The 14,159-nt window shown below is 46.2% G+C and overlaps 1 protein-coding gene across 1 annotated transcript in view; it reads left to right on the forward strand.

The window, feature by feature from the left end:
• Positions 1-421: 421 nt before the first annotated feature.
• Positions 422-14,159, forward strand: part of LOC137640009 (N-acetylglucosamine-6-phosphate deacetylase) — a 175,482-nt gene continuing 161,744 nt past the window's right edge. Inside the window, exon 1 of the mRNA XM_068372360.1 lies at positions 422-571. The gene's annotated coding sequence lies outside the window, so the exon portion shown is untranslated. The remainder of the gene's footprint in view (positions 572-14,159) is intronic.

Consider the following 14,159-nt stretch of genomic DNA (forward strand, 5'->3'; position numbering starts at 1 on the left):
GACACTCCAAAATCAAACCATTATTCTCTAGTCTTGGATAGTGCCATAGCCTCTGTACCATGGTCCTCCAATGTCTTGGATTAGAGTTCTCTTGCTTGAGGGTACACTCGGGCACACTATTCTATCTAATTGCTCTTCCTCTTGTTTTGTTAAAGTATTTACAGTTTATATAGGAAATATTTATTTTAATGTTGTTACTGCCCTTAAAACATTTTATGTTTCCTTGTTTCCTTTCCTCACTGGGCTATTTTCCCTGTTGGGTCTCCTGGGCTTATAGCATCCTGCTTTTCCAACTAGGCTTGTAGCTTAATAATAATAATAATAATAATAATAATAATAATAATAATAATAATAATAATAATAATAATAATACGCTTCTAGTAGTGTGCCCACAATCACTATGTTGTGGAGAGAGCAACGAGGAACTTAGAACGGTACCTGTGTTGTGTGTGCCACCTTTACATGAAGAGTCGTGACGTTTAGGTTTAGCCCGGCCCCTCAACGTCCGTCGGTCTCAATACTACGAGTGACAGTGTCAGTGAATGTGATCCTGTGTGAGACGTCTGTGCTTGTGAGTATTGTCATATACTGTTGTAAGGGCTTTTAGTGATTGTGGCCAGCACTATTCTTTCCTAGTCTTCTAACATCATAAATATACTAATTACGCTTGATTGTGACACGTTTTGAATGGAAATATAGACTTAGGATTTTGATTTTATAGTTATAGAATTTTACATTGCCTAACTTGAACAATTAATAAAAGGAACCCACTGTATATGTAGACGTCAGATTGTTGCATGGCCTATTCTTTCCCTTGAATCGGGCATATCTGATACCGGCTAGGTCATATCCTGAACTGAAGGGGTTTCGAAATAAATATAATTAAATGTCCCTAGACCCCAATGTTTGACAAGGTAACCCAAAATAGGATTGGTAAAATTATAGAATAGTACAATCAATGGTTTGTAGAAAATAAAGTGTTCATTTATATATTTTATGGTATTTTGAACGTTTTGATAATGATTTCTGGCAGATACCCATAGCATTTGAGGGTATTTGTTTACAAGACCACGCTCTCCATTTACTCCCAAATTATGCAGTCCTGCAGCTCTCCTCTTCTTGCACAGTAATTAGGAGCTTTTTTAAATTCTGGGAAAGCAAAAAAGAGCAAGATATGTTGAGCAATGGGTGAGGGGTTATATAAAAAACTATCTTGGTGTTCTCACTAAACAACCTGGAACTGATACCGTCAACATAGTCAACCAAACATAAGTGTGTGATGCCAGCGTACATAAACAGAAGTTTGTGATGCTGGCGTACAGTTGATATACTGTATATTCAAAATATATACTAAATAAAAAAGGAGCAATTACTATTTGTGAATTGTATATTTTTTGGAAACTTTTGAGTAATTACTCAATTTTTAATTTAGTATATATTTTAAATATATATCGAATATACACTGGCATCGCAAACTTCTGTTTATGTACGCTTGTCAATGTTGACGATGTCAGTTCCAGGTCGTTTTGTGAGGAAACCAAGCTAGTTTTTTTTATAACCCCGCCCCCTTGCTCAACATATCTTGCCTTTATATGCTTTCCCAGCATTTAAAAAACCTCCTAATTACTGTGCAAGAAGAGGAGAACTGTAGGACAGCATAATTTGGGAGTAAATGGAGAGCGTGGTCTTGTAAACAAATACCTATTTGAGTTATGGTGGGTCGACTACCATAACTGAAAAGCTATGGCATTGTGCTAGGTAATGTTATCAGTTACGTTCGAATCACCTTAAAATATACCATGTACATGTCTAATTTTATGGTATTTAAATTAACTATTTAAAACTTTACTGTTTCCACCAGTTTTCCCCATAAAAAACCAGCCATTATAATAAAGAAAGTTACTGTAATCAAAACCCAGTAATAGTAATGAAACTGTCAAAACACTGGAGCCTTTTTTTGGCCGGACTTCCTGCTGCATAAAAAACCTGATTTTTCATTCACGTTTTCTATGAAGTCGTTTCGAGCTGTGTTCCTCGTATTACAAATACCTTCTTACTTAATTGGGCTGATTATTTATTAGTTTTTGTTTTGCTGTAGCTTGCATCTTTTGCAGATATACATTATCTCATTGTTTCTATGTCCTTGCAAGCACCAGCTACCCATTATGATACTACAGCTAGAGAGTAATTGGGTCCTTTGACTGGCCATACAGTACTGTATTACATTGGATCTCTCTCTCTCTGGTTACGGCTCATTTTTCCTTTGATTACACATACACCGAATAGTCTGGTCTATTCTTTCCATATTCTCCTCTGTCCTCATACACCGGACAACACTGAGATTACCAAACAATTCTTCTTCGGTCAAGGGGTTAACTACTGAAGTGGCAGCTTTCTCTTGGTAAGGGTAGAAGAGACTCTTTAGCGGTGACAAGCGTCTCTTCTAGGAGAGGGACACTTCAAAATCAAAGCATAGTTCTCAAGTCTTGGTTATTGCCATAGCCTCTGTACCATGGACTTGCACTGTCTTGGGTTGGAGTTCTCTTGCTTGAGGGTACACTCAAACACACTATTCTATCTTATTTCTCTTCCTCATGTTATTTTTAAGTTTTATAGTTTATTACATAATAGATTTATTTTAATGTTGTGGTTATACTTAAACTTCTCTTATACATAGTATATTTCCTTTCCTCACAAAGCTATTTTCCCTATTTGAGCCCTTGGGCTTATAGCATCCTGCTTTTCCAACTAGGGTTGTAGCTTAGTTAGTAATAATAATAATGTTTTACTATGAGCAGTAGACCAGTGGGCTAGTATTTTGGCATTATTTTATTTATTTAATTGATCTTTTTAAATATAAAACTTACCCGCTGGTTATATAAAAGAGCTGAAGTCCCTGACGCCAGGGCAGAAAATTCAAATCTCGCGCTATCGAAGATACGCCAGGTGTACCAACCGCACCCTAGCGGTAGAACAGGTGGAACTACACACCAACTCCAGTTCTTCTCTCTGCCGTCATAGCTGACTGACATACAGAAGTTCGCTCTCGTGTTTTTACTCTCTTGGGAAGTTGTTTGGTGATGTACAACGTTCTTTTTTGAGTTTAAGCTATCGTTGATTAATTTTCCTTGGTTCTTATCTTGAAATCTTTTTGTTTGAGATTTTCTTTATTGTTTTTTCCCTTACTTTTTGCTTGTCGGTCTCTCACGTTAACTTTAAAATGGCCGACTCCTCCCCTGCTCAGCGTAGGTGTGTTAGTGAGGGTTGTCGTACACGACTTCCTAATGGATCTATTGATCCTCATTCTATTTGTGTAAAATGTAGGGGTAAATTTTGTTCATTAGATGATAGGTGTAATGAGTGTCTTTCCTTAACTAATGATGATTTTGGTACTTACGATCGTTATGTTAGGAGATTAGAGAGAGATAGACTTAGGCGTAGTTCTTCCCGATCTGTGGATAGAACCTTACCTAATTTACCTGTTCCTAATCCTGTTCCTTCCCCTGTGGTGGTAGATCAGGAACCTACTATGAAGGACATGTTTACTGCTATTTTGTCTCTTGGTGAGAAAGTTGAGTCCTTAGCAGCCGATAGAAATACTATCTTTTCAGAGTTAAAGGTATTGAAAAACCGTGATCCTATCGGAACTGTGGAAAGTGTTTCAGTGTCTGATGTGGTACCGAAGAATCGTGACTCTCTCGGTGTTGTGACAAGTGTTGATAATGTGGTTAGTGTTGCGGAAGGTGCGTCGACTCGAGTGTCTGATGTGGTACCGAAGAATCGTGACTCTCTCGGTGTTGTGACAAGTGTTGATAATGTGTTTAGTGTTGCGGAGGGTGCGTCGGCACGATCTTGTCGTTCACCTAGCCTTAGACCTCTTTCGAGCTCTCGAACCCATGGGAGAAGTAATGTCGAACGGCTTAAGGGAACGAGAAGCATCATCAATCGTGCAGACGTCCCCTCGAACGTTCCTGTTGCCGTAGCTCAGGTCGTTCACCCTCATCGTAGGAAAGGTGGGGTTCATACGTTATCCCCGTCTTCCGATGAAGGGTCGGGGAGTGAGATCTGGCGGCGAGCGTCGAGACCGCTTAAACGCTCCCATGTTGATTTGGACGCGGCGCGTCAAAACACACAGCGTCGGGAATCGCCTGTGCGGCCAGGATGTAGTTCGTGGGGTTCACCGGAACGTTTCCGTTCTCCCAGCGCTTGCACTCCGGCCAAACGTTCAGATCACCGTGTTCGTGCGGATATGATTCCTTCCGATTCGGACCTTGTAACTATTCATGCACCTCCTCTTCCATCGGATTGGCTTTCTTCCCCTGAAATGCGTGGTGACATTAGTGCGAATCTTCCTTCTAGGAGTTCTGTTGATCCGAAATGGACTGCGCTTTTGTCTATGAAGGAACAACTCTCGTCGTTGATGGATTCTTATCAACCAAGTGTTGGCGTTGTGTCTGGGCGTTCGATGTCAGACCAGTTATCGCACAAACGTTCGATGGTATATGGCCTTGACGAGTTATCACTTAGACGGTCTCCCATTCACAGTGTTCAACGCCAGGTTGATTTTGATGAGTCGCGTCAGAGAGTTTTGGTTGACCAGTTTGTGTTTTCTGGTCGCGGGGAAGAGCGTCGGCGTCGACAAGTGGACGAGACGCGGCAACAATTTGAAGTAGTGGATCGCCCGCGGCAACAACTTTTGGACGCGGCGCGTCAAAACATTGGTTTACAGCGGCGACATCCTGACTCCTTTGATCGCTCGCAGCAACAGTCCTCGGACTTTACGCGACCTCGCGGCGATCTTCAACAGTTACCTTCTGATTTCAAGCGTTCTTCTGTTCAACAACAGTTGAATTCTAAGCGGTCTAAACAGTTGTTGGTTGAGGATGATCGTCTACATGTCCGTGTTTCGCATCAATCTACTTCTACTTCTCCCCACCAAATTGACTCAGATGTTGGCCTTGACAGGCAGTCCCATCCAGACGTTGTTCCTTCGGTTCAGGCTGCAGCTGTTGCTGCACTGCCAGAAGACGAACCAGAGGAAAAGTCGGATGAGGATAATCCTATTGAGGAAGTCTCTGAGAATGAGGAGGAGAAGCATTATCAGCATGCTGTGGACCTTCGCAAGTTTATGCTTATTTTGACTGGAATTTTCCCGGATTCTTTTACCCCTGTGGCCCCTCGTTCTCCGCCTTCTGAATTCATCTTAGGTAAAGCTACTAAGGTTCCAGTTTACACCAAGATGGTTCTTTCTCGATCTTCTAAGCGGGCCTTGAAGTTAATGGGTTCTTGGTTGGACTCCAAGAAAGCTTTTGGCAAGACGGCCTTTGCCTTTCCTCCCGCTAGGTTAGCCTCTAAATCTAGTGTGTGGTATGAGACTGGTGAAGTGTTGGGCTTGAGTTTTCCTTCTTCTGCACAAGGGGATTTTTCAAGTTTGGTAGATGCTTCTCGTCGTCTTGCCTTAAGGAAGACGAAGATTTGGTGGTCCATTCCAGAGTTCGACCATTTGCTTAAAGGTCTTTTCAGGGCCTTCGAAGTTTTTAATTTTTTGGACTGGGCTTTGGGGGCTTTGAGTAAGAGGGTCTCTGATATGACGGAAACGGACACTAGTGGTTTGGTTCATTTGATGTCCTGCTTGGACAAAGGTGTGAGAGATGGCTCCAACGAACTTGCTGCCTTGTTTACAGCTGGAATTCTCAAGAAAAGGGCCACGATGTGCTCCTTCCTCTCCGCAGGAGTGTCACCCTATCAGAAGACAGGCCTTCTTTTCGCACCTTTGTCTAATTCTTTATTTCCTCAGGAATTAGTGGGCGAGGTGGCTACCGCTCTCACTCAGAAGGCCACACATGACTTAGTTACTCATTCGACTAGGAAAGTTTTGCCTCCGTCTTTCTCCTCTCGAAAACCTAAGGAATCTTCTTCTGGGTTTCGTCCTCAGTCCTTTCGTGGGAAGCCCTCTGGGAGAGGCTCTTTTAAACCAGAAGGAAGGAAACCTAGAGGCAGAGGGGGCAAGTCCGGCCGAGGTAAAGTCTGACTGCCCTCTCCTTCAGACAGCAGTGGGGGCCAGGTTGACTCACTTTTGGGAGGCTTGGGAGAGGAATGGAGCAGACCCCTGGTCCGTCCAGGTGTTAAAGGAAGGCTACAAGATCCCCTTCCTGACCAATCCTCCTTTAGTCACAGATCCAGTGGATCTTTCGCCCAAATACAGAGAGGGTCCCAAGAAACAAGCCATGCTTCTACAGATGTCTCTTTTATTAGAGAAACGAGCAATAGAGGAAGTGCAAGATGTTACGTCTCCGGGGTTTTACAACCGCCTTTTTCTAGTACCCAAGAGTTCCGGGGGGTGGAGACCGGTTCTGGACGTAAGTGTGCTCAATGGTTACGTCCAAAACTCGACGTTCACCATGGAGACTCAGAAAACAGTTCTGGCAGCTGTGAGGAAGGACGATTGGATGGTCTCTTTAGATCTTCAGGATGCCTATTTCCACCTTCCGATTCATCCCAGCTGCAGACGTTATCTGAGGTTCATGGACGGAAACAAGGTCTTCCAGTTCAGGGCTCTTTGTTTCGGACTTTGCACGGCTCCTCTATTGTTCACCAAGATCATGCTGAACGTGGCAAGCATGCTGCATTCGAGGGGAATCAGGGCCTCTCTGTATCTGGACGATTGGCTGATAAGAGCCTCCTCAGCCGATTGTTGTTTGAAGGACCTCAAGATGACTTTGGATCTCTCCAGAGAACTGGGTCTTCTGGTGAGCTCGAAAAAATCACAACTCATTCCATCCCAGGAGATTCTTTATTTGGGGATGGAGATTCACAGTCGGAGTTTTCGGGCTTTTCCGTCGTCGGTGAGAATCCAAGCAGCCCTCCTAAAAGTACAAACGTTCCTGAAGAGAGATCTTTGCTCCGTCAGAGATTGGATGAGCCTTCTGGGGACTCTCTCGTCGTTAGAGAAGTTCGTGACCCTGGGGAAGTTGTTCTTGCGTCCTCTTCAGTTTCATCTCAACCGCCATTGGAAGAAAGGGGACAGCCTCGACAGGGTTTGCATTCCCATCTCGACTTCCATCAAGTCTCATCTTCAATGGTGGAACAACGAGCCCAGACTGAAAGAAGGCTTGTCTTTACTTCAGAGGAACCCAAACCTCGTGTTGTGTTGCGACGCCTCCAACTCGGGGTGGGGAGCCACTCTAGAGAAGCAGGAACTTTCGGGGACTTGGACGGTAGAGCAAACCTCTCTCCACATCAATCAAAAAGAGCTTTTAGCTATTCATCTGGCTCTCATCGTCTTCGAAAAGCAGATCAGGGGCAAGGTAGTCCAAGTCAATTCGGACAGCACGACAGCTCTGGCCTATATTGCGAAACAAGGCGGGACCCACTCTTGGCCTCTGTTCGAGATTGCAAGACTGCTCCTCATCTGGGCGGAGGAAAGGAAGGTGACTCTTTTGACGCGGTTCATCCAGGGAGTCAACAATGTGAGCGCAGACAGACTCAGCAGGAAAGGTCAGGTTCTCTCCACAGAATGGATTCTGCACCCGGACATCTGCAAGAGTCTGTGGCGGTTATGGGGTCGACCTCTCGTGGATCTCTTTGCCACCGCGAAGACCAAACGACTAGAGTGTTATTGCTCTCCGGTTCCAGATCCCGAAGCTTTTCACATAGACGCTTTTCTGATGAACTGGTCACACATGGAGGTTTATGCCTTTCCTCCGTTCAAGATCCTTTACAAAGTGATTCAGAAGTTCGTTTCACACGAGGAGACCAGAATGACACTGATAGCTCCGTTCTGGCCGTCAAGGAGCTGGTTTCCAGAGGTACTGGAATGGATGGTGGATGTCCCGAGAAGCCTTCCCATGAGACCCGATCTTCTCAGACAACCTCACTTTGCCCGAAATCATCAAAACCTCCGAGCTCTACGTCTGACTGCCTTCAGACTATCGAAAAACTCGCTAGAGCTAGAGGATTTTCGAAGAAGGCAGCCAAGGCAATTGCAAGGGCAAGAAGGTCTTCAACCATCAAGGTGTATCAGTCCAAGGGGAAGTTGTTCAGGGAATGGTGTAGAACTAACGCGATTTCCTCTTCCAGTACATCGCTTTCCCAAATAGCAGATTTTTTCTTGGACCTTAAAACTAAGCATAACTTCTCGTCATCAACTATTAAAGGTTACAGGAGTATGTTGGCGACGGCTTTCGACACAGGAACCTAGACCTTTCTGATAATAAGGATCTACGAGATTTACTTAGGTCTTTTGATACGACCAAGATGATTCAAACGGCTCCCATCGCCTGGAATTTGGATGTTGTCCTTAAATTTCTCATGAGTGACAGATTTGAGCCTTTACACTCGGCTTCATTTAAGGACTTAACCTTGAAAACCCTTTTTCTAGTTACCCTCGCCACTGCGAAAAGAGTTGGTGAAGTTCACGCTTTAAGCAAGAACATTGGTTTTCGTAATGGGAAAGCCATTTGTTCTTTGCAACTGGGGTTTCTGGCCAAGAACGAAAACCCTTCTCGACCATGGCCCAAATCCTTCGAGATTTCTAACCTTTCGGATTTGGCTGGCGATGAATTGGAAAGGGTTCTCTGTCCAGTTAGAGCTCTACGTTGTTATGTGGACAGAACTAAGAATCTGAGAGGTAACTCAGACGCTCTGTGGTGTGCAGTTCGGAAACCCTCGATGCCCATGTCCAAGAATGCCTTGTCTTTTTTCGTTAGATTGTTGATTCGAGAAGCTCATGCTCAGTGTGATGAGTCGGATCAGAGGCTCCTCAAAGTCAAGACACATGAAGTCAGAGCGGGTAGCGACTTCAGTGGCCTTTAAACAGAACCGTTCTCTGCAAAGTCTGATGGATACAACATTTTGGAGAAGTAAGTCTGTTTTTGCATCCCATTATTTGAAGAATGTTCAGACTCGCTATGAGGACCTTTTTACGTTGGGTCCTTTTATAGCTGCTAATGCGATAGTAGGTGAATGATCTACCACTACGTTCCCTTTTTTTCCTAATACCCCCTTTCTATCTCTTGGAACTCGTTTTTTATGGTTGTTTGTGGAGATTGGGCGTCAGTCTTCCGCAATCTTTGATTTGGCTAGGTGGTCATTTTGTTCCTTGAGTGCACCCGGAACAAGGGTATTGGTTGAGGTCCTGTCATGTTATAGGTGTTTGTACCGTTTGACAGCTCCTAGAGATTTTCAGCCCGAGTGGATTACTGGATCTCTTAAGGATAGCGGACGAAATGAGGCAGAGTATCATTGCTGTCAGCTTCCTTATCAGGTGAGAACTGCTTAAGTTTATTGTATGTAACCCTTAAGTGAATTTTCTGTATGTAGCTGTCTCTGACCCGCCACCAAGGGGTGTCAATCAGCTCTTTTATATAACCAGCGGGTAAGTTTTATATTTAAAAATGATATTTTCATAATAAAATAAATTTTTGAATATACTTACCCGCTGGTTATATAAATTTAACACCCTCCCTCCTCCCCTCTAGAGACTACCTATGGTATGGCTATGAGGCATGGAAGAACTGGAGTTGGTGTGTAGTTCCACCTGTTCTACCGCTAGGGTGCGGTTGGTACACCTGGCGTATCTTCGATAGCGCGAGATTTGAATTTTCTGCCCTGGCGTCAGGGACTTCAGCTCTTTTATATAACCAGCGGGTAAGTATATTCAAAAATTTATTTTATTATGAAAATATCATTTCAGTTTAATTGGTGTTTGCTATGTCATAGCTTGCTTTGCTCGATATTTAACATTATTTCATTGTTCCTATATTTTGGCAAGAGGAACATGTTTTGTTACGCACATTAGTCCCATGGGCTAGTACCTTGGTGATGTTTTATTTATCTAATTTAGCTCATAGTTTCATCATACAAACTTAACAAACCAAAAGTTTGAACTCAGACTTAGCTTCCATTTCCCATTATTAGACTGAATACTATATACCAAATACACATTTGTTTCGAGGCAATATACTGTACAGTATTGTACTTACTCCGAACTTCCTTCTTAGGAGAAATCCGATAGGCCTCCCTAGCTTTAATAAGCATCGCCCATCTAGCAGCTCCCAACATGCTGGGGTCAGGTCGCACTAGGGTACAGATCCTCATTGCAGCTCTGGGCATCAGCCTGTGTATAGGTCGACGTGTCTTTTGTTGTCTGACCAATTAACTTTGTGTTATGTGTCTGTGTGTTTTCTTTTCGTGGGTACTTGCACGTTTTTCGCTTGATGGAGGCCAAACGTCAGCAACTCCGTTTTCCATGGACTTAGTCGAAAGGATGTGGCATATTCTTGTCCCACGTGGAAGGGAACGGAAAGAACAAGTGGACAAAGAAGGACGGTTCCCCTTCTAAGAGAAGTCGTTCCTCCAAGTTTTCCGATATCTTAACCTGTCCCCACCCATAAAGGTAAGCGAGTGCAGGTCTCAGCCCGTTACTGAGACCGATGCTCCTTTTGTCCTGTGCCGCCTTCCTTAAGGCGGTGCAGGACTATCCCCTCAATGTCACTGCCATGTGTTCTGAGGGTGGCAGTATCAAAAAGAGAAGGAGGAACTATCCCTCTTTTTCCACCACGGACCTCGTATTTCACTTCGTCCGCCACTGTCGCAGACATTGGAGTCATCTTTGGACCATACGGCTGCCTCAGTTAAACTGAGGCCTCCTTTGCTTCGTGGGAACGTCCTGAATTCCTCTGACTGAGACCAGGCACCTAGTTGGGCACCCCATGCGTGCCCTTCAGGTTCCCTAGAGGGATGTGCAGCCGCTCTTGCCGCCCTCCAAGAAGTCGTTGTTTGCAGGGGGACAGGGATCCATTCGTAGTTGTGGGGTAGGACTCTTCGGTTCGATAGGAGGTGATTGAGGAGCGTGACATTAAGAGGAGGCGTCCCAGGTCGCCTTTTGTTTGATGTCGTCTCTCCAAGCAATCCATGTCGCGTTGTATTGGTTTGCAGACTGTGGCCAGATGTATCATGCAGACTGCCTAGTGTCTAAATGCCGACCACACTCCAACGCTCACTACACAATAAAATACGATGGAATGCCGAGAGATCTGGGCAAAAAGTAAATGGTCAAGGATGAACTGGGCATTGGGCACCACCCCTTGATTTTATACTGGGCAAGGGAACCTAGCTAGAACCTTACTTCCCTAGTATTTTTTCTTGGGTTCCTCGTCTCTCTCTACAGCGCTATGCATGGTATCCTAAATAAGAGGAGCAGTATACTTCTTAGGTAAAATATTTTCTTATTTAAAGGTAATTGAACATTACAAAAAATGTTCCGTAACTATTTATTTAGGGGTACCTGTATTACTTTCGGCGAAGCTGTAATGACGAGCCAATAAAATTTAGCGAGGGTTAACTACCCATACCGCTAGTTAGCAGGAGTAGAGAGGGTAGCTTGCTACCGCTCCAGCTCACGCACTGGTGATTTAGCTCACATTTGCTTTTGGCTCAGATGGTGTATGGTCGTTGCCGTTCCTCATCCTTCGCCGTTGTAATTGAACTGCCATTAATTCTTTTGTGCTTTCTCTTTATGTTAGTGTGTGTGTGTGTTGACTTCTGCGACCATGCGCAACTGCCCTAGACTCGATGGCCGGCCCTGCGTGACCTTCATGTCGCCCATGGAAACCGATCGCCCCACCCTTTGTCCCGCCTGCAGAGGTCAATGGTGTGATAGTGGTGATCAGTGTATTGAGTGTTGGGAGTGGTCTGCCTCCCAGTGGATGAGGTTTGGGCGACGACGGAAGAAGTCTAAGCGGGATATTTCACCTTCGAAGGGGAAAAAACCCAAGAACTCTTCTTCCGTCTCCTGACCTTCCTTCGAAACTCCTACTCGTTTGGCTTCTTCTGAGAAACCTTCGAGTAGCAGCGTGGACCTTTTTATTTGCGACCAACTCCGGTCCTCGAGAGATGGTGTTGCTTCCCCTAGCGAAACGGCCCCACCTGTCCCCCCGGGTGAGGCCTTGTCTGTGTCTATGTCTTCTGTTGTGCAGGTGCGGTCTTCCTTGGAACTTCCGAGTTCGCCCTCCAAGGACTCCTTGCTGCAGCTCATTCGTGGTGCCAGTGTTCAGCCATCGTCGTCGACTTAGGAGGTGGATCCTCTTGCGCTCGTCTACATTGTGGTGTCAAAGGCGTCTTCTGTGGCTTCTGCCGACACCCCTGTCTCTCAAGCTGTTGCTGCCGACTTAGTTTCCCCCGTTCTTGATCATCCTTTGAGGGGGAAACTTAGTCCTACGTCTGTCTCTCCTGCGAGTGTTTCTTACCCTCGGGGAAGTTCTCTCTTAGAGACTGCTTTTCGGAGGGCTGCTTCTGCTCATGGTCTTTGGCTCTTCAGCCTCGTCATCGCAGCTGTCCCCCGTAGAGGAGTCTCCACTTCAGTCATCTCCTGGCCCTCTACCTTCTCCCGAAGACACTGCTGCTAGTCCTCGGACTTCGGTCCTGGACTCTTCTATAGATCGTTCGCGATCTCCATGGGTGGATGTTTGCCCTTCCAAAGGGCACATTCCAGTTCCTGATCGTCCTACCAGCCGTCCTGCCGTCACCGTTCGTGTCTCTGGTACAGCCTCCTGAGGCCCTACCTAAGGGTGCAGCTGAGTGCCAGCACCCTGCAGTGCACCAGCGCTCACCAGCATCTCGTCAGTGCCAGCCTGCTCCTTCTCATTTTCCAGAGCGCCTGCGCTCTCCAGGTTGTCAGAGGTCTACAATGCTTCGGCGTTCGCCTGAATTACAGCCTTCTCCTGCTCGACCTCAGTGCCCTTCAATGCCTCAGCGCTCTCCAGCGCAGCCTTGCGGTTCAAAAGAGCCGCGTTTGCCAGCTCACCAGCCAACCTACGCTCTCCAGCTCGATCTTGGCGCATCAGGGTTCACCAAAACCACAGCACGCTCCTGCGCAACCTTGGTCTCTGGCTCGCGAAAGCTCTCCTGCCTGACAGTGCTCTCCCAAGCTGCAGCACTCTCCTGGGCACAAGCGCCAGCGCTCTCCTGCATCCCTGCATTTTCCAGTAGCTGCTCTCCAACAACCTCCTGCGCAGCGCCGAACTGCGTGCCAGCGCTCTCTGCATTCTAAGGACCCTGTGTAACATCCTGCGCAGCGTCTTACTGCGCGCCAACGCTCTCCTGCGCCTTCTAGGTAGACTGCGCAAAACCCTGCACAGCTCCTTACTGCCCTCCAATGATGTCCGGCGCGCCATCGCTCTCCTGCGCACTTGCGCTCGCAGATCCAGCGCTCACCTGCGCACTCATGCTGTTGCCAAAGTAACAGCTTATTGACAGGTCACCATTGTCTCGTTTCCCTCCCCGCAACTGCTGGGGAAAAGGGAACGGCCCTCGACAGAAGGGTTCAGGATCCCAAAGCTGCCTTCCTCTAAGGCGGACCCACCTACAACGGAGACTCTTCGCAGGGAACCTTCGGTCCTTTTCCTCTCAGGGGACCTGTCTGACAGTGCGTCAGTCAGTCAGCAGCTGTGGTTCTATGGTCAGAGCAATGGTACAAGCCTTCAAACTTGCTATGTCTGGCTGCTCTTCGGAGCATCTTACAGTTCCAGCAGACCTTCTGCAAGGAACCATGGCTTCTTCTTCTCTCCTGAAGAGGAAGTGAGGAGTCTCGGATGCAGTCACTTCCCCAAGGGTAAAGCTGACTCCTGTTATACCATCGAGGACCGCTCCTCCTGCATCTTCCACCGGATATAGTACTCTCCTACCTCACCTCTGCTGAGGGAGTCGCATGAGGAAAGGACTTCCTCCCTTCCACCTTCGAAGGAAGTTTCCCCTCGCGCGGAGAGTTCTCCACCCCTGATGGAAGTCAGGGGGGGATACAACATCTTGGCCTTCGATGCTGGAGTTCTACCTCCTTCCCCAGAAGGAATCGAAGGACTCAAAGACTCTTCCGAAGTCCTCTTCAAGGATTTCTAAGTCTATAGAGACAGCCAGTCACTTGAGGGATGTCTGCGACCTACCCCAAGAAGACCTCACGGGGATAGAAGAAGGAGACTTCACTGCAAGTCCAACGTCGGAAGGAGTGCAGAAAGAGTCAGAACATACATTCTGGCAGGTTCTGACTCTCATAATGGTTCTCATTGGGGTTTACCGACCCGGAGATACCCCCTTGAGAGGGCAGAGAAACAGTCTTCGGCTGTTTCATTGGCACCCAGAAACCCTCAAAGACCAGTGCAGCC

This window comes from Palaemon carinicauda, chromosome 4, assembly GCF_036898095.1.
Source record: "Palaemon carinicauda isolate YSFRI2023 chromosome 4, ASM3689809v2, whole genome shotgun sequence".
Taxonomy (NCBI): domain Eukaryota; kingdom Metazoa; phylum Arthropoda; class Malacostraca; order Decapoda; family Palaemonidae; genus Palaemon; species Palaemon carinicauda.